We start from the raw sequence: 22994 nt of genomic DNA, 5'->3' as shown, positions 1-22994 counted from the left end.
ATATTCTCATACTTTTATTTTCAGGTATATAGTGTTTTTTCTAACATTGCATTATCCTATAATATGTGCAGATTACACAACACTCAGCATTCAAAATGAGTCTTTCAGAGCAGTCTGTAAAGTAATGACATCTCCTCTGCCAGAAGAAAAGTAAACAGTTTAATTACAGTTGAGATAATAAAAGTCAGCTAACAGCCCTCTCCACCACCAAGTTAGTCGGAGAGCTTAATAGCTTTTTTGCATAGAGATAACAACCAGGGATGAGCAGAAACTACGCCAGTGCGAATTTACGCATCGTAGTTCGCATCTACGCATCGTAGTTCATAGGCGAAGTTTCAAACCTACGCTTACGAATTTACGCTTAGCGAAGTACCGCTACGCATAGCTTACGCCCACTATGCGTAGTTAACGTGTGTATTGCGTAGTGAACTACTAATGCGTTACTCGCGTCTAATTTTCCGCATGCGATTGTATGCATACAAATTTACGCATTGGAAAGGGGAATGTACGCATAGAAGGGTTCCCAGTATATGCATTTCTTCGCATTACGCGTAATTGCGTATTTTAACGCGTATTCTACGAAATGCAAACGAAGCGAATATTTGTTTTCGAAGCCGTAGTTTGGCGAAGTGTAATTGCGTAAAACTACGCGTATTTCCAGCGTAGCAAAGTTGGCTGACTACGACCATCCCTGATAACAACTGGAGTTTCTCAACTCTTCATGTACTGGAAACAATTAGACTGATGTATCTGATCTTAATGTTTTTTTTCTTAGCTGTACTACACCTACAAATCTTAATATCATCATTTTTTTTTCGCTTCAGTGTCTCTTTAAGCACTTCACCTCCAAGGGTTTTTCCCCTTAAAAAACAGAGCAATTTTCATGTCAGTGCTCCTACCATTCATTTGCCTATAACTTTTATTACTACTTATAACAATGAAACAGTCTATACCTTGTTTTTCCCCGACCAATTAGGCTTTTTTTTTTGGGGGGGGGGGGTACTTTTTGCTAAGAATTATTTTATTCTACATGTGTGTTAATAGGAAAAATCTATATATATAATATTGGATGTATGGGTGTGTGTGTGTGTGTGTGTGTGTGTGTGTGTGTGTGTGTGTGTGTGTGTGTGTGTGTGTGTGTGTGTGTGTGTGTGTGTGTGTGTGTGTGTGTGTGTGTGTGTGTGTGTGTGTGTGCCACGATCACTCGGGTCCCCCCTGCACACCTGGGCGGAGCTACAGACAGCAAATCAGATTTCACCCATTCAAGTCAATGGAAATAATGTAAAGGGCTGCCATTCTCACAGTAATCAAGCCAGAGTCCCCACACTTGGCACAGTTGGTCACTTGGTGACCAAGGTTACAAATCCAGGAAAAGTGGGCGGAGCATAAAACAGCCAATCAAATTTCAGCCGTCCATTTTAAATGGGAAAATGTAAACTGCAGCCATTCTTAGACTGTTAATGGCAGGGTTCTCAAACTTGCCACACTTGGTCACTGGGTGAATGCGATTAAGATTCAAGAAAATGGGTGGAGCCTACAACAGCCAATCAAAAATCACCTATTCATTTTCAAGGAGAATATTTAAACTGCTGCTATTCTTACACTGTTAATGGCAAAAGCTTCAAACTTGTTACAGTCGTCATTGGGTGACTGGAGTCCAAATTCACTAAAGGGGCGGGGCCACCTACAGCCAATCAGATTTCCTAGGTGGATAAACTGCTTCCATTCACACATTTTTGATGCCAGGAACCTGAAAGCTCACAAACGTGATCATTTAGTGACTGTGTGTCAAGGTTACAAAAAGTGGGCAGAGCCAAAAACAACTTTTACTGGGAAAATATAAACTGCAGCCATTCTTGCATTGTTAATGGCAGGTTTCTCAAACTTTGCACAGTTGGTCATTGGGTGACTGAGATTAAGATTTTGGAAGGTGGGTGGAGCCTAAAACAGCCAATAAAAATTCACCTTTTGATTTTCAAAGGGAATATTTAAGCGGCTACCATTCTCTTATACTGTTAAAAGCAGATGCCTCAAACCTGGTACAGTTGGTTACTGGGTGACTAGGGCCTAAGTTCAGAAAGGGGGCAAAGCCACAAACAGCCAATAAGATTTGTTTATTTTTAAATGGGAATATACAAAGTATTGATACCAAGGACCCCAAAGCTGATAAACTTGATAATCGAGTGACTGTATGTCACAGTTAGAAAAAGTGGACGGGGCCAACAACTAAATTTTTTTACATGGCAGGGTTCCCAAACTTGACACCATTGGCCACTGGGTGACTGGGATGAATATTCATAAATGTGGGTGGAGCCTACAACAGGCAATCACAATTTACCTATTGATATTCAAGGAGAATATTCACATTGCTACCATTCTTACACTGTTAATGGCAGAGGCCTCAAACCTGATACACTCAGTCATTGGGTGACTGGGGTCCACATTCCCTAAAGGGGTGGAGCCACATACAGCCAATTAGATTTGTTACATTGATTTCAGCCATTCTGTTATTGTCAGGGTTCTCAAACGTTACACAGTTGGCCACTGGGTGACTGGGACTAATATTCAGAAAAGTGGGTGGAGCCTACAGCAGCCAATCATAATTCACCTTTTCATTTTCAAGGGGAATATTGAAACTGCAGCCATTCTTAAACTGTTAATGGCAGAGGCCTGAAACCTGTTACAGTCGGTCGTTAAGTGTCTGGGGTTCAAATTCAATAAAAACAGTCAGATTTCTTTGCTGGATAAACTGTTTCCATTAGCACAATTTTGATGCCAGGAACCCAAAAGCTCACAAACTTGGTCATTGAGTAGTGACTGTGTGTCCAGTTTACAAAAAGTGGGTGGAGTTAAAAACAGATTTCTGTTTTCTGGGAAATTGTAAACTGCAGCCCTTCTTCACTGTTAATGGCAGGGTTCTCAAACTTAGCATAGCTGGTTACGGGGTGACTGGGATTAATATTTAGAAAAGTGGGTGGAGCCTAAAAATGCCAATCAAAAATCACATGTCGCTTTTCAAGGGGAATATTAAAATTGCTGCCATTCTAGCACTGTTAATGGCCCAAGCCTCAAACCTGGTACAGTTGGTCATTGGGTCACTGGGGTTCAAATTCAGAAAAGGGGACAGAGCCACAAGCAGTGAATCAGATTTGTTTGTTTGTTGAAATACAAATTATTTATGCCAAGGAACCCAAAGCTCACAAACTTGGTCATTGAGTAGCGACTTTGTGTCCAGGTTACAAAAAGTGGGCGGAGCCAAAACCAAATTTCACTGGGAAAGTGTAAACTGCAGCCCTTCTTACACTGTTTATGGCAGGGTTCTCAAACTTTGCGCAGATGGTCACTGAGTGACTGGGATTAATATTCATGGAAGTGGGTGGAGCCTATAATAGCCAATCAAAATTCACCTGTTGATTTTCAAGTGGAATATTTAAATTGCTGCAATGTTTACACTGTTATTAGCAGATGCCTCAAACCTGCTACAGTTGGTCATTGGGTGACTGTGGTTCAAATGCAGGAGAAGGGGTGAAGCCACAAACAGCCAATCTGATTTGTTTAATTTCTATGGGAATATACAAATTATTGATGCCAAGGACCTCAAAGCCCACAAACTTGCTCATTGAGTGCTTGTGCATTAGGGTTAGAAAGTTGGCGGAGCCAACACCAGTCAAATACATACACGGGCAATGCGGGTCATCAGTGGGTGGAGACAAATACAAATTTCACTGGGAAAATGTAAACTGCAGCCATTCTTACACTGTTAATGGCAGGGTTTTTAAACTTTGCACAGTTGGTCACTGGGTGACTGGGATTAATATTCAGAAAAGTGGGTGGAGCCGACAAAAGTGAATCAAACTTCACCTATTGCTTTTCAAGGGGAATATTTAATTGCTGCCATTCTTACACTGTTAATGGCGCAGGCCTCAAACCTGGTACAGTTGGTTATTGGGTGACTGGGGTTCAAATACATAAACGGGGGTGGAGCCACAAACAGCCAATCATTTTTTTTCCATTTCAATGCAAATTATTGATGCCAAAGACTGCAGAGCTCACAATGTTGGTCATTAAGTAATTGTGCGTTAAGGTTAGAAAAAGTGGGCGGAGCAAACATCAGCCAAATACATACCCGGGCAACGTCGGGCAATCAGCTAGTAAGAAATAAAATGGAAACAAATCATTAGTTCACATTATTTCTCATTATTCCATTATAGTTTTAAAATAATACATGCTACCATAATTAAAGCCCACACATTTTATTTGCCCATTTGTCCCGGTTGTTGCAACATTTAAAAATTTGTTTTAGTACTAATAAATGGCGCCAATATTTTATTTGGAAATAAATTTGCATCTTTTCAGTTTTGCGTCCATCACTTATTACAAGCCCATAATTTATAAAGTAACAGTTATATACCCTCTTAACATACATATTAGTTCAGTCCCTAAGGTAACTATTTATGAATTTTTTGTTAATTGTATTTTTTTTAATTTTTATTTACAATTTTTTTGGGGGGAGGGGGGAACTATAGGGGAGTGTGGGAGGTAAGGGGTTAATTTTAATGTAAAAAAAAGTCTGTTAGTTAAAAAAAAAAAATAAAAAAAAAAAAAGGTTTTTAGATGTAGTTTTACTGTTTGGCCACAAGATGTCCTCGCGCATAACTTCCCCATGTGTAGTAATACTATGCAAAAAGGAAGCAATGCGTGGGCGTGTAAGTACCAGCTTTTGTGAATGACGGCGCCGTCTATCGGATAGTGCCGCTCATTCACATGGGACTTAGAGCAATGAATCGGAACTGCGGAGGTATTAAGTGCGAGAGCTCGCGCTGGGTGAGGGGGGGAGGTTAGAGCGGCGTTGTCCATTATAAACATATAATTTGTATTATTGCTGTTGTTATTATTATTTAGTATTGTTTTGTACTTTAGAAGTACAACTCATTTTTTAAATTACATCTCAGTATTGACAGAAAATTATGCAGAACTGAAACTACGCATTTTCTTATATAACTAAGGTTGGCGCTGTCGTTTTGAGAAACTGCTCGGATAATTGAGATTAATGTTTCAGCTGTTAATCAGGTTGTGAGCCAATTGGCAGACAAGCGCACACATACCATAGCACTGAGCAGAGATCCAGCCAGAAGGACACAAGAACATGAAGACTGAATGATTGTTACACTGGTGTTAGCTAACCGATAATCTCATCCCAGATCACTCCCCTCAACAGTGCTAACATCCAGCAACAACTGCAGCCTATTGTGAGTAGAGATGGCTCGAACCTCTGATTTTAGGTTCACAAACCACGAACGCGAACCTCCTCAAAAAGTTTGGTTCGCGCAAACTTTCGCGAACTGCAATAGACTTCAATGGGGATGCGAACTTTGAAAACTAGAAATATTTATGCTGGCCACAAAAAAGATGGAAAAGATGTTTCAAGGGGTCTAACATCTGAGTTTTTGCATGGATGAGTGGGATACACGCCAAAAGTCCCGGGGGAAAATCTGGATTTGACACAAAGCAGCGTTTTAAGGGCAGAAATCACATTGCATGCTTAATTTGAGGCCTAAAGTGCTTTAAAACATCTTGCATGTGTATTGTAACATCCGCAGTAAAGGCAGCTGCGGACACGCAGGGTGTTTCCGCAGCCGCCTTGCCTTCCTGCTCAGGGACTTCGCCCGTGCCTCTGGCGTCTAGTACGCCGAGGACGGGTCTGTCGTTTGCACATAGAGTTGCCATATCACGCAGGCGCGCGCAGAGACAGGACCTTTATGTAGGCAGGAGACGCGTCAGCTGACCAGCTGGTCGGCTGACGTCAGAATAGACTCACGGCGCTCCGGATTGGCTGATTGTTGTGGGCGTGGCGGTGGGGTCTCCTCTGCTTCATAAGCCTTCTCTGTTCACTTGCAACTTGTCTGCTGTTGCGAATACTTATGTGCTAGTGCTCAGACCTTAGATAGTATCCGGTGTTCTTTGATCTGGGAGGAAACCAGGGATTTCACACAAGACTAGGATTATTGTATATTGTTATTTGATATTCTGTGTATGACTCTTGCTACCCTCTTACTCTGCTATTGCTTATCGTTCCAGTACTTCTGCTCATCTGACTCAGTTACTGATCCCTGCCTGATATCTTACTATTCTCTTGCCTGTCGATTCTGTACTGTGCCTGCTCGCTCGTTACTGATCAAAGCTAGTGTTGGGCGAACAGTGTTCGCCACTGTTCGGGTTCTGCAGAACATCACCCTGTTCGGGTGATGTTCGAGTTCGGCCGAACACCTGACGGTGCTCGGCCAAACCGTTCGGCCACATGGCCGAACTAAGAGCGCATCGCCGAACGTTCCCCGAACGTTCGGCTAGCGCTGTGATTGGCCGAACGGGTCACGTGGTTCGGGCCCGAACGCGCTCTGATTGGCCGAACGGTCACGTGGTTCGGGTAAATAAATACCCGAACCACGTCATATCTCCGCCATTTGTCTGTGGGTTTAGCTTTGGGTAGGCAGGCAGGGTAGTTCGCTCTCCAGCCACGCTAGCCAGGGTCCCCCCCAGTCATTGTGTGTCGCTGCTGGGAACAGTAGTACACCGCTCGCTCAGCCACACTATATATAGCATTGTTTACTGCCACTGTGTACCTCGCTCAGCCACGCTATATATATAGCATTGTGTTTTCTGACACTCTGTGTACACGGCTTAGGCTAGCCTGACTAATATAGCATTGTGTGTACTGCCACTGTGCACCTCGCTCAGCCACGCTATATATAGCATTGTGTGTACTGCCACTGTGCACCTCGCTCAGCCACGCTATATATAGCATTGTGTGTACTGCCACTGTGCACCTCGCTCAGCCACGCTATATATAGCATTGTGTGTACTGCCACTGTGCACCTCGCTCAGCCACGCTATATATAGCATTGTGTGTACTGCCACTGTGCACCTCGCTCAGCCACGCTATATATAGCATTGTGTGTACTGCCACTGTGCACCTCGCTCAGCCACGCTATATATAGCATTGTGTGTACTGCCACTGTGCACCTCGCTCAGCCACGCTATATATAGCATTGTGTGTACTGCCACTGTGCACCTCGCTCAGCCACGCTATATATAGCATTGTGTGTACTGCCACTGTGCACCTCGCTCAGCCACGCTATATATAGCATTGTGTGTACTGCCACTGTGCACCTCGCTCAGCCACGCTATATATAGCATTGTGTGTACTGCCACTGTGCACCTCGCTCAGCCACGCTATATATATAGCATTGTGTTTTCTGACACTCTGTGTACACGGCTTAGCCTGACTAATATAGCATTGTGTGTACTGCCACTGTGCCCCTCGCTCAGCCACGCTATATATAGCATTGTGTGTACTGCCACTGTGCACCTCGCTCAGCCACGCTATATATAGCATTGTGTTTTCTGACACTCTGTGTACACGGCTTAGCCTGACTAATATAGCATTGTGTGTACTGCCACTGTGCACCTCGCTCAGCCACGCTATATATAACATTGTGTGTACTGCCACTGTGCACCTCGCTCAGCCACGCTATATATAGCATTGTGTGTACTGCCACTGTGCACCTCGCTCAGCCACGCTATATATATAGCATTGTGTTTTCTGACACTCTGTGTACACGGCTTAGCCTGACTAATATAGCATTGTGTGTACTGCCACTGTGCACCTCGCTCAGCCACGCTATATATAGCATTGTGTGTACTGCCACTGTGCACCTCGCTCAGCCACGCTATATATAGCATTGTGTGTACTGCCACTGTGCACCTCGCTCAGCCACGCTATATATAGCATTGTGTTTACTGCCACTCTGTGTACACCGCTCAGCCAGACTATATACCGTTGTTTACTGACACTCTGTGTACACCGCTCAGCCAGACTATATACCGTTGTTTACTGACACTTTGTGTACACCGCTCAGCCAGACTATATACCGTTGTTTACTGACACTCTGTGTACACCGCTCAGCCAGACTATATACCATTGTTTACTGACACTCTGTGTACACGGCTCAGCCTGACTATAAAGCATTGTGTGTACTGCCACTGTGCACGTCGCTCAGCCACGCTATATATAGCATTGTGTTTAATGACACTCTGTGTACACGGCTTAGCCAGACTATATAGCATTGTGTGTACTGCCACTCTGTGTACACCGCTCAGCCAGACTATATAGCATTGTGTTTACTTCCACTCTGTGTCTGCTGGGCCTGGGAACAGTAGTACACCGCTCACCCGCCACTGTATAGCATTGTGCTCTGTGTCGCTGCTGGGAATAGTGGTACTGTATAGCATTTCTGTACTGCCACTGTACTGCTGCCAGTCAGCGTGTACTGTAAGGATAAGTGAAATGAGGAAGAAATCCGGTGAAAGAGGAAGGGGCAAGGGAAGAGGTGTTTCCCCTGACGGTTCACGTACAGGCCACAGGGGAGCACCCAAGAAAACCCACTCAATACCGCCCATGTTGTCCAGGACAACAACCCTCACAAATCCAAAAGAACAGGACCAGATAATTACTTGGATGACCTCTCAAGCGTCCAGCAGTGGGTTAAGCAGCACCAGCACATCACGCACGAGGTCCGAGTCCTCAGCCAGTTACAAGGAGCCAGTGGGCACAAAGCTGACACAACCGGCAGCGACACCACGCACACAACTGCCAGATAACCAGTCCTATGAATTACCTCAGGACACAATGGGGTATTCGCAGGAGCTATTCCCAGCCCAACAAACTTCCACCTTTCAAAGGTCAATGGAGGAACAGCCAGAAATGTTGTGCCCGGATTCACAACCATTAACTGTGGGAAATGCACCGCGCACTGAAATACAAGGCGAGTCCGAGGAGGACTCGGAAACCCAAATCCCAGAGCAAGTTGGGCAGGAGGGGTTGCAATTGCAGGAGGTCAGCCGACAAGATCTGGAAGACGACGTTGGAGTGAGCTGCGCAGAGGTTGTTCTGGGGAGCTCTACTCCACGGCGGCGGCCCCCCACAATGACATATGACGAGTTTGAGGAGATGGAAGAGGAGGGTATGGACAATGTGGACAGAGACCCAGATTTTATTTGTGAACGAGAACATCGCCGTCGTAGCAGCAGCACAGATGAGTCTGTTGAAGAACCCACTGCTGCACGAGTTCGCCTTGTGCCACAAGGTAGGCGGCGCGCAATTTCAGGCACCACAAGCGTGGAAGTTAGAGTGAGAGGCAAAAGAGGAGGAAACAGAAATCGCCAGCAAGGAGGCAGGTGCTCCAAAGTCTGGGCTTTCTTTGAACACTGCACTGAGGATGTTACCATGGCGATTTGCAAGGTGTGCAAGACTCGCCTGAGCAGGGGGAAAAGTATTAACAACCTCTCCACCACCAGCATGAGCCGCCACATGCTATCCAAACATCCCACTCTGTGGGCAAACGCGGCAGGACAGGGTACCAGCAACACTGCCTCCCTTGGGTTCACCAGACTCACCACCAGACCCGCCTCAGCAGCAGCAGTAGCCCAGCCATTGCGTGGTTCACAACATTCACAAACATCAGACGACGCTGACACGGTCACTTTCCGGAGTAGTGCTCTTGAGGTCTCCCAGTGTTCATCAAACACAACAACCAACAGCCCTTCCGTGTGCAGCGCTACGGTTCAGTTGTCTGTGTCGGAGATGTTTGAGCGCAAGAGGAAATTGCCAGCAAATGACCCCCGGGCCGTGGCAGTAACAGCCAGCATAGCCAAGCTTCTGGCCTGCGAAATGCTGCCATATCGAGTGGTGGAGACAAACAGCTTCAAGGGCATGATGTCAGTGGCTATCCCACGTTACGTGGTTCCCAGCCGCTACCACTTTGCGCGCTCTGCAGTGCCTGAGTTGCATGAGCACGTGGTCAGCAAAATAACCCGAAGCTTGAAGAATGCCGTTGCCTGCAAGGTTCACCTCACCACTGACACTTGGACGAGTGCGTTCGGCCAGGGTCGATACATCTCCCTTACCGCGCACTGGGTGAACCTTGTGGAGCCTGGCAGCGATTCCTCACCTGCTACGCCGCGGGTGTTGCCCACGCCGCAAACAGCTGCACCGCCGTCCCTCCCACTGGATAACAACAGCAGCACCTACCTCTCTGACTCCTTCTCCTCCAACGCATCTCAAAGCTGTACCTCATCCGGAAACGCTAACCCAGCAGCAGTAGGATCGTGGAAGCAGTGCAGCACAGCTGTTGGCATGCGTCAGCAAGCGTTGCTGAAGCTGATCTGCCTTGGGGATAAGCAGCACACAGGGGAGGAAATTTGGAAGGGAATAAAGGAACAGACGGATTTGTGGCTGGCACCGCTGGACTTGAAACCGGGCATGGTTGTGTGTGATAATGGGAGTAATCTCATTCGCGCTTTAAGGTTGGCTAAGCTGACACACATCCCTTGCCTGGCACACGTGATGAACCTAGTAGTTCAGCGGTTCCTGAGGACATACCCAGGCGTGGCCGATCTTCTGTTGAAGGTGCGTCGAGTGGCCAAACATTGTAGAAATTCCAGTACTGCTTCGGGGGCACTCGCCAAGATGCAGGAGCGCTTCAATCTCCCCCACCATCGCTTGCTGTGTGATGTCCCTACGCGCTGGAATTCTACGCTGCACATGCTAGCACGCTTTTGTGAGCAGAAGAGTGCAGTGGTCCAGTACATGACGGCGCAGTACCGAGGCGCATCCGGCCAGCTGCCAAGCTTCTGTGGATCCGATTGGGCCAACATGTTGGACCTCTGCCAAGTCCTCCAAAATTTTGAGCAATCCACGTTGCTTGTGAGCAGTGACAACTCTTTAGTCAGCATTACCATACCACTGCTGTGTTTACTGAAGAGGTCAATGTTGAAAATCAAGGAAACAGCTGTCATGATGCAACTGGGGGAATCTGAAGGAGAAAACGATCAGCGTGATGGTACCAACATCAGGCCATCCGCCTCAGGGAACGCTGGCCCCAGCAGCTATGACGAAGAAGAGGAGGAGGAACAGCTGGAGTTGGAGCAGGAATTTCATGCCACCACTGACGAGGGCCAGAGCGGTGCACGTTGGACTTCCACAATTCAGCGCGAATGGTCAGCAGAAGCAGACCAGGAGGAAGGTGACGACTATGATGCATCACAACAACTATCACAACGCTCACAAGAGGATGATGAGGATTCTGGTAGGACTCTTGCACACATGGCTCAATTCATGCTAGACTGCATTGAACGCGACCCACGCATTGTGCGCATTCTGGACAACACCAATTACTGGGTTTATACCCTTCTGGATCCACGGTACAAACACAATGTTCCAAAACTGCTTGAAGAAAGAGTCAGACAGGTCAAAATGGAAGAATACCAGCAGGCCCTTGTGGAGACTTTAGAGAGGATATTGACATCCTCCCCCTCCTCTAGCCAGTTGTACGCCGACAGACTGACTTCCGCAAACCCAGGACGACCAGGAGGGCAGCAAACAACGCAAGCCGCAGCTAGTGCCCAAAAGGGAACGGTATCGGCAGTGTCCTTGGAGTGGGAAAATTTTCTGACACCCATGCAGCAGCAGCCCACTGAACAGGAAGCGTGCAGATCCACCTCCAACACCGATCGCCTGGAGAAGATGGTCAAGGACTACATGTCAGATGACGTAGCTGTGTCGAACAATCCATCTGCACCCTTCAACTATTGGGTATCGAAGCTAGACACCTGGCACGAACTGGCAATGTACGCAATAGAGGTGCTGGCTTGCCCGGCAGCCAGCGTTATGTCGGAACGCTGTTTCAGTGCTGCCGGAGGCATCGTCACAGATCGGCGTATCCGCCTCTCCACAGAAAATGCAGACCGTCTGACTCAAATTAAAATGAATCAATCCTGGATTGGAAACGACTTCGCAACACTCCAGGACCCCAACCAAGTAACATGACCAATGAACATCTGGGATGGTGTAGCGTTACCGGTCCCTGTTTATTGAACCTCTCATCTGTATTACATTTATGACTGCATGGCGGCAAAAAGCATTGCTGCTATATCCGCACGCTTTTTGTCCTCATGCAAGGCCTGGGTTGTTGTGTCTCACAAAGCGTGGCCTTCTCCTCCTGCGCCTGCTCCTGTTCCATCACGTGTGCTGCTGCTGCTGCTGGGTTAGCGTTGCCGGTCCCTGTTTATTGAACCACTTATCTTTATTACATTTATGACTGCATGGCGGTACCTCATGCAAGGCCTGGGTTGTTGTGTCTCACAAAGCGTGGCCTTCTCCTCCTGCGCCTCCTCCTGTTCCATCACGTCTGCTGCTGCTGGGTTAGCGTTGCCGCGTGGTCCCTGTTTATTGAACCACTTATCTTTATTAAATTTATGACTGCATGGCGGTACAAAGCATGCTATCCGCACGCTTCTTGTCCTCATGCAAGGCCTGGGTTTTTGTGTCTCACAAAGCGTGGCCTTCTCCTCCTGCGCCTCCTCCTGTTCCATCACGTCTGCTGCTGCTGGGTTAGCGTTGCCGCGTGGTCCCTGTTTATTGAACCACTTATCTTTATTAAATTTATGACTGCATGGCGGTACAAAGCATGCTATCCGCACGCTTCTTGTCCTCATGCAAGGCCTGGGTTGTTGTGTCTCACAAAGCGTGGCCTTCTCCTCCTGCGCCTCCTCCTGTTCCATCACGTCTGCTGCTGCTGGGTTAGCGTTGCCGCGTGGTCCCTGTTTATTGAACCACTTATCTTTATTACATTTATGACTGCATGGCGGTACAAAGCATGCTATCCGCACGCTTCTTGTCCTCATGCAAGGCCTGGGTTGTTGTGTCTCACAAAGCGTGGCCTTCTCCTCCTGCGCCTCCTCCTGTTCCATCACGTCTGCTGCTGCTGGGTTAGCGTTGCCGCGTGGTCCCTGTTTATCGAACCACTTATCTTTATTACATTTATGACTGCATGGCGGTACAAAGCATGCTATCCGCACCCTTCTTGTCCTCATGCAAGGCCTGGGTTGTTGTGTCTCACAAAGCGTGGCCTTCTCCTCCTGCGCCTCCTCCTGTTCCATCACGTCTGCTGCTGCTGGGTTAGCGTTGCCGCGTGGTCCCTGTTTATTGAACCACTTATCTTTATTACATTTATGACTGCATGGCGGTACAAAGCATGCTATCCGCACGCTTCTTGTCCTCATGCAAGGCCTGGGTTGTTGTGTCTCACAAAGCGTGGCCTTCTCCTCCTGCGCCTCCTCCTGTTCCATCACGTCTGCTGCTGCTGGGTTAGCGTTGCCGCGTGGTCCCTGTTTATTGAACCACTTATCTTTATTACATTTATGACTGCATGGCGGTACCTCATGCAAGGCCTGGGTTGTTGTGTCTCACAAAGCGTGGCCTTCTCCTCCTGCGCCTGCTCCTGTTCCATCACGTGTGCTGCTGCTGCTGGGTTAGCGTTGCCGGTCCCTGTTTATGGAACCTCTTATCTTTATTACATTTATGACTGCATGGCGGTACAAAGCATGCTATCCGCACGCTTCTTGTCCTCATGCAAGGCCTGGGTTGTTGTGTCTCACAAAGCGTGGCCTTCTCCTCCTGCGCCTCCTCCTGTTCCATCACGTCTGCTGCTGCTGGGTTAGCGTTTCCGCGTGGTCCCTGTTTATTGAACCACTTATCTTTATTAAATTTATGACTGCATGGCGGTACAAAGCATGCTATCCGCACGCTTCTTGTCCTCATGCAAGGCCTGGGTTGTTGTGTCTCACAAAGCGTGGCCTTCTCCTCCTGCGCCACCCTCCTCCTGTTCCATCACGTGTGCTGCTGCTGGGTTAGCGTTACCGGTCCTTTTTCCTGGAACCTCTTATATGTATTACATTTATGACTGCATGCCGACAAAAAGCATGTTACCTGTGCAAAGAAAACAGACATTTCCCGCATTTAAAAGACAGTTTTCCCTTTGAAACTTTAAAATCGATTTTCTCAAAAACTATAAGCTCTTTTTGCTCATTTTTTTTTCCTCTTGTACCCACTCCCAAGGTGCACATACCCTGTAAATTTGGGGTATGTAGCATGTAAGGAGGCTTTACAAAGCACAAAAGTTCGGGTCCCCATTGACTTCCATTATGTTCGGAGTTCGGGTCGAACACCCGAACATCGCGGCCATGTTCGGCCTGTTCGGCCCGAACCCGAACATCTAGATGTTCGCCCAACACTAATCAAAGCCTGTCTGACCTCTCTACTCACCAGTGAGCCCTTGTCAGCCAGCTCCTCTGGTGAGGTGAAGCCAAACTATCAGTTATTGTGTCCTGATAGAACCCACCAGATCCTCTGGTGAGGTTAAGCCAAACTATCAGTAACTGTGTTCTATAGTATCCTCTGGTGAGGTTAAGCTATCTAATCAGTTACAGTGTTGTATAGTACCCACCAGCTCCTCTGGTGAGGTCTAGCTAAACTATTCTGTTACTGTTGCACCAAGCACTACATACCTCTTTGGTTGCTAGCTATATTTGTATTATTGGTGATTCTGCAGATCACACATAATCAGACATCTGTGTTGCTACACCAATCGTTACATGTATACATCAATCAGGGAGTGTAATTAGAGCACTGCTTCACACTGACAGACCAAACTGACTGTGTAACGCACCGCATACAGCTGTTTGTGCAGTGACGTCCGTGCTGGACTGATGCGCACCATGGCGGTTTTCAAGCCCACATGGTCGCCAGGCTGAGGTAGCTCAATGACAGAACAACAGTGACTGTCCAGCTGATCGAATTTGGTCTGTCCACAATGAAGCAACAACCTTATTATCTTTGGTCCCCCCTCCCCTTGGGTGTTCCCTGACCCCCCCCCCCCCCCCCCGAGACACTCATATAGCCGGTGGTCATTGCTTCATTGTGATACGCAAGCCCCTTCACCGCGACAAGGTAATGATCACGAAGGGGAATTGACACATGTGCATGCCTTTTGTTTTGTTGTTGCAGCTGCAGTGCAGCCAGAAAAATTAGGCAGGCATGTACACGCACCAGAAAAGTTATTATAGCGGCCGCTGCTAGCAGCAGCCTTAAACATTCAGGAATCCGCCTGGAGTCCTGGACCATGTTGGTGGTGGTGGAGAAGGCAGTCAAGCGGCCTGCAGGCAGAGATGCTGTGTGGGGACTGACTTAGTCTTGGGGCAGGCAGTCACATGGCGTGCAGGCAGAGATGCTGTGTATGGGGACTGACTTAGTATTCGGGCAGGCCTGACCGTGCTTTGCACACCAGGCATCCACGGTCAGATGGACCCTTGACCCAATGCTATGTGCCAGAGATGTCACCACTTGCGTTTCAACATCACGGTACAGTTTAGGTATCGCCTTTTTTGAGAAAAAACAGCGGCCTGGTATCTTACACTGCGGTGTGTGGCTTTGCTTTTGTGTGCTGCTTTTCCTCAGGTTGTCATCCCATTGCAGTTTGTGCTTTGTAATCATGTGCCTTCGTAAGGTAGTTGTCCCTACACAGGTCTTGGTCTTTCCACGGCTCAATTTTCGGTGGCAGAGAGTACAAATGGCATTGCTTTCATCTGAGGCAGACACACAAAAAAATGTCCACACTGCTGAGCCCTGGGATGATGGCACTTTGGTGATGGCTGCCGACGGAGTGTTAAGTGGGGTGCCAGAATCAGAGCAGGAGGAGGAAGATATGCCACGCTTCTGAGCGGACGCTGAGGAAGATGAGGTGTTTTGTGTTAAATAGTCAACCACGTCCTGACAATATTGGGGGTTGATGGTGCCTTCTTCTGAACACTGTACTTCTTCTGTACACTGCACGAAATCATGATAGCGCAACCTCGAACAGACCCGCCAGGTGGCCTGCCTCTTGCTCTGCCTCTTGTTTTGTCCATATTGGGGGGGATGAAGTAAAAGGTATGCACTGACTTGACTAATACAATGTACGGTTACACAGGTTCAGTGAACAGGTTGCAGTGACTGCTGGTACAACAATGTGCGGTTACACAGGTGCAGTTAACAGGTATGCACGGACTGATATATAAAACAGCGTGCGGTCACACAGGTGCAGTGAACAGGTATGCAGTGACTGATATTACACAGGTACCGAACAGGTACAGTGACACTGCGTGCGCTCACATAAGTAGGTGGGTGCACTGAACAACAGGTAGGTATATATGCAGTGATGGGTATTACAAATGTACAGCTGTCACACACACAGGTAGTCACTGAATGTGCTGGGCCTGGCAGTGGCACAGTAGGAATTACCAAGGGGCCCAGGTCCCAGCAGCAGCTGTGACTGCAGGGCTGTATATGCAAGACAAGTGTCTGTGGGACACACACACACACACACACACACAAGATCACAAGAACAACATTACCTCTGAAAAGAGCTTTTGAGGAAGAGGAGAGCTTTTTAGCAGTAAGTATCAGCAAGAAAGAGCAAGCTAACAAGCCTAACTGTAGCCTAACTAAGCTTTCCCTAATGTCTCTGCAGCACCTCTCCCTTCTCTAATTACTGCAGCCACACGAGAGAGCGAAATAGCTGACGCTGCCTGCCTTTTATAAGGGAGGGAGGGGGGGTGGAGCTCCAGGAGGGAGTGTAGCCTGATTGGCTACAATGTGCCTGCTGACTGTGATGTAGAGGGTCAAAGTTGACCCTAATGATGGACTATGGGGGCGAATCGAACTTCCGGAAAAGTTTGCGGTTTCTCCGCGATTGCGAACCCCGGAAGTTCGCCGGTTCCCGTTCGCCGGCAAACCATTCGGTCCATCTCGAATTGTGAGGGGAAGACACTAAGCACACAGTAGGCGGGGTTAATAGCTGTGAGCCTGTGCGTCATGTTGTGGCGTAATTGTACTACTGGTATTCTGGTTGTGGTACGCTCTTCAAAAGTAAGGGAAAACAACTGAAAGGTATGAAACATGAGCCTGTATTCACAAAAACCTTGGTAAAATTTAAGTGTGCATACAGTGCATGCAAATTTTACATAAACTTGATGTAAAAAGTTGTGCATGTTGTGCAAATAGCCTGATTATGTTGCGTTACACTATTTTCGTGCTGCTTATTAAACAAGCAATGCACGCATTGTATGTATTATGCGAGATAAGCACACTATGTAACACTTGTTTTTTCTTCTTCTAATTTATTGTATTTATAAAGTGTCAACATATTACGCAGCGCTGATTGACGTAACTAGACTTAATAGGGCCCCCGTGCAAAAATTAAAGCATGGGGCCCTCTTGGTCCCCAAACCCCATGCAGGTCATGTAATCAGGAGCCAGCGAATGGCATCAGAGTGTTCTGCTGTGAAGCAGCGTCTGGAAGCAGGTAAAAAAAAGCGGTTTTTGTGAGTTTTTTTGCTAATTGGCTGCACTTGTGGTTGGGGAGAGGAAGGAGGAGGGCCCCCCAAAGCCTCAGGGCCCCCCTGCAATGGCAGAGGTTGCAGGTTGCAGGTGTGATTGTTACGCTTATGGCAGCATTGAACAATAGATACTGTAAATTGGGAGACAGACTACAAGATACAAGATAATGCAACAGAGTTTAAGTCTAATGCTGGGAATACACGGTTCATTTTGAAACCATTTAGATGGTTTGATAGATGGTTTCCGACATGTTCGATCTCCGGCTCGATAGTTTCGCAGCTCGATTCCGCATTGAACGCAAATGAAAAAGATAAGAAAAACGAGCGGAATATAAGATAATTGACTGCGGAATCGAGCGGCGAAACGATCGAGCGAGAGAACCGAGCGGCAAAATCGAGCCGTGTATGCCCAGCATAAAGCCCCCTCTACACGTTACAAACCACGTGCGATCGATCGAATTCGATTGGATCGAATTCGATGGATCAGTTAAATTCGACATGTCCGACCGGGACTCTATCAATAGTGTGATCGATTTTGATTAGTTATCTATGCAAAATCGACCACACTATCGATCGAGTCCTGATCGGACATGTCGGATTCAATCGATCCATCAAATTCGATTAAATCGATTTCGATCGATCGCACGTGGAATTGTAATGTGTAGATGGGGCTTAAGAGACCCCATAGATCAATTCCAAGTCAGTGCGCACGCAGGAAGGGTCTTGATAAGGGGGTGCATGATCAAGTTGGATACACTAGGGGTGAGGACCCTGCCATGAAATAAAGACTTATTCAACAAAGCTTTAACTCAACAATAGGTCCTTCATCATTCTTTAAAGCTTAAAGCAAACCTAAAGATGAAAAAGCGTATGATATAATGAATTGCTTGTGTAGTACAAATAAGTAATAGAACAATAGTAGAAAAAAAAGTCTCTTTGAAAAAACAAAAACAAAAAACATTGCATTATTATCACTAAATGTCATATTTGCAGTTTAGAAACCACACTTTTTTTTTAGCTATAAAACAAAGCAGAAATAATGACCCTTTGAACTTTCCTGCAGTAAAACCTTATCTCCAGCTGTCTTTTACTGTTTCTTGTTTAAGTGCTTCAGAAAACAGGACTGTATTTGCATAGATAACAACTGAGGTTTTTTTTTTTTGTTTTTTTTAAATCTTCCTGCAAATGAAAACAATATAAGACTATTTTTTTTGCTACTAATGTTCTATTTCTTAGCTGTACTAAACATACAATTCATTATATCATAAGTTTATTTTCCGTCAAGAATAACGGCTAATACAGGTTCATAAGCGTAATTTATGACATTATTTAGCAAAAGAAAAACCTGTGAGCTCATTTAATAGCCTGGAAACCTGGATTGGTATTACTTCATTAGAAAAGAATTTGGATTTTTTTCCCTTACCTTAGCTCTAGCTCTGTTGAAGAATGTTGCATTGCTCAGCGTTCATTAAATTCGGTATAAGTCAGTCGTGGACGCCTTACATCACTTTTCTGCTGTCTGACATGACAGCAGCATGAGAAATGCTGGAGTGTGCGACTGTGCAGCATATACCGGTACTTTCTGCAGCATGTGACTTCATCTCCAACACGCTACTGTCACTTTTTGCTTTTTGTGTTCATCATGTATGAAATAATAAAGTTCTGGTCTTTTATACCTCCTGTCAGTAAAAAAAAAAAAACTTAAGGGGAGCCTATAGTGATGAAAACATAATGAAAGAAGACACAACCCCTTATAAGGCACTGATTACAGCAAGTGCCATCAATTACTTGATCCACATTGGATCGGTGTGTAATCGCCTGTTAGCCCTATAGTAATCAAATCAGTACCGTATATACCGGCCTATAAGGCGACCGGGCGTATAAGACGACCCCCCACGTTGCAGAAGATTTTTAAGGGTTAAAAAGTCGTCTTATACGCCAGTATATACGGTAGTTTGTAAGGTAAAGGTCCGGGCATTGAAACCATCTAATGCCGCTTATTGGAGCACATGCACAAAAGTCCCCAAAAAGTTGTGTTCATGGGGATTTCACCATTAATCATGATGGCAAGGTAGCATGCGTTGCGCAATGAGCATAACTTACGTTACTTAGGTGTTGTAAGAGTAACAAGCTCCCTGTGCAAACTTTTGTGCAAATGGCCGTTGTTGCCAAATAAATTCCAAGGTGACAGCAAACAACAGAAAAGTGTGCAGAGATGATCAGCCTAAAATTAGAGATGGGAAGTTCGGATCTTTTCAATGATCTGGCTGATTCGAATCGGATCATTGAAAAGATCCGGATCTTTGATCCGAATCTCGGATCATTTTACTACTGAAGCATTCGGGGGTGAAATGAATAGCAGGACAGGTCTTTCCCTGCTGTGGACAGGAGAAGGGGAGCGGGGTGGACACACAGAGAAGGGGAGAAGATGGACAGAGGGCAGGGAGTGGACAGAGAAGGGAGGAGGGACGAGCAGAGAGCAGAAATGTTTGTGCACACAATACCCACATGCTGCAATCATATGCTTTACATGTATGTCACCTATATGCTCATCTGTGTACTCTGAATGCAAACGTCGCACGGTGAAAGAAAGCATTCCCCAAAGCATTCCCAGAAGTAAAGTGCAGCTGTTTAGAGCAGTGCAGGAGGATCATATTGCCCTGCAATCACAGTGCCTGCAAAGTTACTGAGCTGTGCTGAGCTGAGCCAAAAGCTTCCAATGTGATCACTGTGCACAACTACGGAACAGACAGCCTGTAATGAGCAGCACATTATAGCCAGTATGTGTGCTCTACACATATCTGGCAGTGGCACCCATGTCCCCTCTCTCATCTACCTGTCTCTCTGCAAGGCTGGCTCCCATCCAACAGAGCGATCCATCTCAGCTCTGCTTCCAGGACCCCGCTGCCCGCTGAGAGGGGGCGTGTCGCTTCTGGCCCCGCCCCTTTTGCGATCCAAATCACTCATTTTGATGATTCGGATGATTCGACTCATAAAATAGATTCAGATCAAAGATCCGAATCGTTCATGAACCGGACAACACTACCTAAAATCCATTTGCTGGAGTTACTTGCTTTGTCAGAGGCAGCAATGCAAACTGGTCTTGTGATCTCTGACGAGGTGAGGATTGCCACAAAATGGCTCATAATGTGGCGCACACACCCACACACATACACACACACACAGGACTCAATCCCTAGGGTGATACTTGTGGGAGAAAAAATTGCTGGAGGAAACACAAGCAAGTAAGCTATGCACCATGACTGCCCTGATTCTAAGCACCCTCCCCATCTACCTGGGGCCACCTCTAGTTTACCACTGATTAGTCACTACAGCATCCCTTTAACCACTTGAGGACTACAGTCTTTCTAACCCTTAAGGACCAGGCACTTTTTTTCCACTCAGACCACTGCAGCTTTCACGGTTTATTGCTCGCTCATACAACCTACCACCTAAATGAATTTTGGCTCCTTTTCTTGTCACTAATAAAGCTTTCTTTTGGTGCTATTTGATTGCTCCTGCGATTTTTACTTTTTATTATATTCATCAAAAAAGACATGAATTTTGGCAAAAAAATGATTTTTTTAACTTTCTGTGCTGACAATTTTCAAATAAAGTAAAATTTCTGTATACATGCAGCGCGAAAAATGTGGACAAACATGTTTTTGATAAAAAAAAACCCATTCAGTGTATATTTATTGGTTTGGGTAAAAGTTATAGCGTTTACAAACTATGGTGCAAAAAGTGAATTTTCCCATTTTCAAGCACCTCTGACTTTTCTGACCCCCTGTCATGTTTCATGAGGGGCTAGAATTCCAGGATAGTATAAATACCCCCCAAATGACCCCATTTTGGAAAGAAGACATCCCAAAGTATTCACTGAGAGGCATAGTGAGTTCATAGAAGATATTATTTTTTGTCACAAGTAAGCGGAAAATGACACTTTGTGACAAAAAAAAAGAAAAAAAAAAAGAATCCATTTCTTCTAACTTGCGACAAAAAAAAAAATGAAATCTGCCACGGACTCACCATGCCCCTCTCTGAATACCTTGAAGTGTCTACTTTCCAAAATGGGGTCATTTGTGGGGTGTGTTTACTGTCCTCGCATTTTGGGGGGTGCTAATTTGTAAGCACCCCTGTAAAGCCTAAAAGTGCTCATTGGACTTTGGGCCCCTTAGCGCAGTTAGGCTGCAAAAAAGTGCCACACATGTGGTATTGCCGTACTCAAGAGAAGTAGTAGAATGTGTTTTGGGGTGTATTTTTACACATACCCATGCTGGGTGGGAGAAATCTCTCTGTAAATGACAATTTTTTCATTTTTTTTACACACAATTGTCCATTTACAGAGTTATTTCTCCCACCCAGCATGGGTATGTGTAAAAATACACCCCAAAACACATTGTACTACTTCTCCCGAGTACGGCGATACCACATGTGTGGCACTTTTTTGCACCCTAACTGCGCTAAAGGGCCCAAAGTCCAATGAGTACCTTTAGGATTTCACAAGTCATTTTGCGGAATTTGATTTCCAGACTACTCCTCACGGTTTAGGGCCCCTAAAATGCCAGGGCAGTATAGGAACCCCACAAATGACCCCATTTTAGAAAGAAGACACCCCAAGGTATTCCGTTAGGAGTATGGTGAGTTCATAGAAGATTTTATTTTTTGTCAAAAGTTAGCGGAAAATTGATTTTTATTGTTTTTTTCACAAAGTGTCATTTTCCACTAACTTGTGACAAAAAAATAAAATCTTCTATGAACTCACCATACTCCTAACGGAATACCTTGAGGTGTCTTCTTTCTAAAATGGGGTCATTTGTGGGGTTCCTATACTGCCCTGGCATTTTAGGGGCCCTAAACCGTGAGGAGTAGTCTGGAAATCAAATTCCGCAAAATGACCTGTGAAATCCTAAAGGTACTCATTGGACTTTGGGCCCTTTAGCGCAGTTAGGGTGCAAAAAAGTGCCACACATGTGGTATCGCCGTACTCGGGAGAAGTAGTACAATGTGTTTTGGGGTGTATTTTTACACATACCCATGCTGGGTGGGAGAAATAACTCTGTAAATGGACAATTGTGTGTAAAAAAATCAAAAGATTGTCATTTACAGAGGTATTTCTCCCACCCAGCATGGGTATGTGTAAAAATACACCCCAAAACACATTGTACTACTTCTCCCGAGTATGGCAATACCACATGTGTGGCACTTTTTTGCACCCTAACTGCGCTAAAGGGCCCAAAGTCCAATGAGTACCTTTAGGATTTCACAGGTCATTTTGCGAAATTTGATTTCCAGACTACTCCTCACGGTTTAGGGCCCCTAAAATGCCAGTTCAGTATAGGAACCCCACAAATGACCCCATTTTAGAAAGAAGACACCCCAAGGTATTCCGTTTGGAGTATGGTGAGTTCATAGAAGATTTTATTTTTTGTCACAAGTTAGTGGAAAATGACACTTTGTGAAAAAAACAATAAAAATCAATTTTCCGCTAACTTTTGACAAAAAATAAAATCTTCTATGAACTCACCATACTCCTAACGGAATACCTTTGGGTGTCTTCTTTCTAGAATGGGGTCATTTGTGGGGTTACTATACTGCCCTGGCATTTTAGGGGCCCTAAACCGTGAGGAGTAGTCTTGAAACCAAATGTCGCAAAATGACCTGTGAAATCCTAAAGGTACTCATTGGACTTTGGGCCCCTTAGCGTACTTAGGGTGTAAAAA

Source organism: Hyperolius riggenbachi, chromosome 2 (genome assembly GCF_040937935.1).
Source record: "Hyperolius riggenbachi isolate aHypRig1 chromosome 2, aHypRig1.pri, whole genome shotgun sequence".
Taxonomy (NCBI): Eukaryota; Metazoa; Chordata; class Amphibia; order Anura; family Hyperoliidae; genus Hyperolius; species Hyperolius riggenbachi.
This window is presented reverse-complemented; position numbering follows the sequence as displayed.